Source organism: Penaeus chinensis, chromosome 19, assembly GCF_019202785.1.
Source record: "Penaeus chinensis breed Huanghai No. 1 chromosome 19, ASM1920278v2, whole genome shotgun sequence".
In the NCBI taxonomy this organism is placed as follows: Eukaryota; Metazoa; Arthropoda; class Malacostraca; order Decapoda; family Penaeidae; genus Penaeus; species Penaeus chinensis.
This window is the reverse complement of record NC_061837.1, coordinates 21,228,250-21,230,749: the sequence shown is the minus strand read 5'-3', so window position 1 is coordinate 21,230,749 and position 2,500 is coordinate 21,228,250. Positions and strand designations below refer to the sequence as shown.

Below are 2,500 nucleotides of genomic sequence, written 5' to 3'. Positions count from 1 at the left end.
CATTCATGCGTTTCGATCGCGCTACGGAACCCTAATTAAGTCATTGAGAAATTTATATTCATTTCACTTCTCACGCCGGTCCGAAATGCATTTCGTCTTTATTAACGTGTTTATCCAGAACTGTTTTTTTCTTCTTCACTTTTTCAAGTGATTCGTGAAATTAGGGTGTTCCTTGACAATAACAAAGTGAAAGTTCGTAGAAATATGTATTGTGTTTCACTGCGACATACACTACTTTATTTCAGCTGTGTGTTGATTATGCCTTTTAATATAGACTATATTCTGCGTGTGGTAAAGGTGGGATAGATAGCATCATTTCTTCTGTTACTGGTTTGACAGTTATTTGGGTCAGTATTAATCTCTAAATTATTCACATTATCGTAATTCTTATAACTTACTATTCTTATTATTATTATTATTATTATTATTATTATTATTATTATTATTATTATTATTATTATTACTATTATCATCATCATTCTTACCACCGTTTTCTTTTATTGATCACGCAGCTGTTTATTTTATTTAGATCGTTCTTATTATTACAGATGTTCTTATATGTTTCTTTGTCATCCTTATCATATTCATTTTTAGTATGATTATCTTTGTTACCTCTGTATTCGTTCTATGATTAATTATAGCACTAGCACGCAAGTTCACGTTAATTCATTATCATTATTGTTAACAGTTATTTACATTTGCATTGTCGTTAGAATTGTTGTTATCTATATTAATCTTATTGTTTCATTGTTATTAATATTATTGATAATAACCCTATTATTGCAGTTATTATTGTAATGTTTTTTTTTTTGTTCGTTTGTTTCATTAATCATTCTAATTATTTTGCTCTTTGTCATTACTCGTTTTCGTTCTCCGTGAAAAGAAAATGAGTTTGAATTATGCAAATTAGCGAACATCCATAATCAGTGCAAACTTTATAAATCTTATATTAGGCAGATATTTAGATTTTTTTTTTTTTCAATGTGTATAATGTAACTTATTTATTCATTCGCTGTATCTTATGGCTTGCTTGCAAACTAATTTATATATTTATGTGTGTGTGTGTGTGTGTGTGTCTGTGTGTGTGTGTGTGTGCGTGCGTGCGTGCGTTTGTGTGTGTGCGTGTGTGCGTGCGTGTGTGTGTGTGAGTGATTCTTGATTTCGTTTATAATGTCATCTATTCATTCTCTCACTTCCTTGATTTCTTGTGAAAATTATCACTGTTCTTCTTCCCACCGTCATTCTGCAGTCACGTGATCCCGGCACTCTCAACTTCGCCTTTGCAACCTGCTATTGATTCCCATTACAAAGCGACCGCTGTCTGTGAGTCATTATATGTCGAATTACCCTTTGCAGTGGACCAGTTATATTGCATGCTGTTGCAAGAGTGGGTGAGATTAGGGAGCGGGGAATGGGGGGGGGGGGGGTGATGGTGATGATGTGATATGATAGAGATGATAATGGTAATCATAATAACCGTAATGATGATTGTAATGATAATGGTAATGTTAATAATTACAATAGGGATAATTTCGATAATAGTGATTATTATAACTATTGATAATGGTTATAATAAGGATAACAGTGATAATAATAATGATAAGACTGATAATGGTAATTAAAAACAATAACAAGTATGATAACTATGGTATTAATGAAGACAATAAGTGATAATCATTAATTATTAAATTAGCAACAACAATGATGGTTATCCTTGTGTGTGTGTGTGTGTGTGTGCGTGTGTGTGTGTGTGTGTGTGTGTGTGTGTGTGTGTGTGTGTGTGTGTGTGTGTGTGTGTGTGTGTGTGTGTGTGTGTGTGTGTGTGTGAAGTTCGTTGCACACAGATGGCTCCACAAGCGCTTAGCACACGAGTCAACGGGCAGGCAATTCCTTGAATTTGCGATTGTCTTATTTATTTTTTCTGTTTCTGATACAGTTCAAGTTGATGCTTTTATTATTTTTTATGGACAGTATGATTATTATGCCGTTATATGTTTAAAGAAAAATAAAAGGAGAAGGATAAACAAGTGAGATAGTACTAGTGATTGACTCCTTGGTGACTAAGCACTTGTAGAGCAACCTATGTGTAAACATAATAAGCTAAAGATACAGTGGACATGATTACGTATGGCAGGTTATCCGCGAATAATCATTAGAGATAATTACATAATTTGATTTAATAATGATAATTATGATTTTGGGAAAGGCGAAAGTAATAAGATTATAAGATTTGTGTTAAATCGGTTATGAAAAAATGTCATTCAAAGTTCATTAGGCGAAGAAACTACCAGCTAAATTTAGACTTTAAAAGAAGCTTAACCAGAATTTCAGAACAATGCAGTCATTATGATACATTTATGAAAAAGAAAGTTTTAGCGGAGCTTTTGAAATTCTCTCGAAGTGAATGTACTAGATAATTTTGAGACTAAGATACATATGAAAAAAAATCAAAGTGAAAAGGGGGATAAAAAAATATAATGACGGTGGTAAAAAAAAAAAT

General features: G+C 32.3%; 1 protein-coding gene across 5 annotated transcripts in view; it reads left to right on the top strand.

The window, feature by feature from the left end:
- Positions 1–2,500, top strand: part of LOC125035458 (zinc finger protein 888-like) — a 21,691-nt gene that overhangs the window by 920 nt on the left and 18,271 nt on the right. The gene's annotated exons all lie outside the window — the stretch shown is intronic.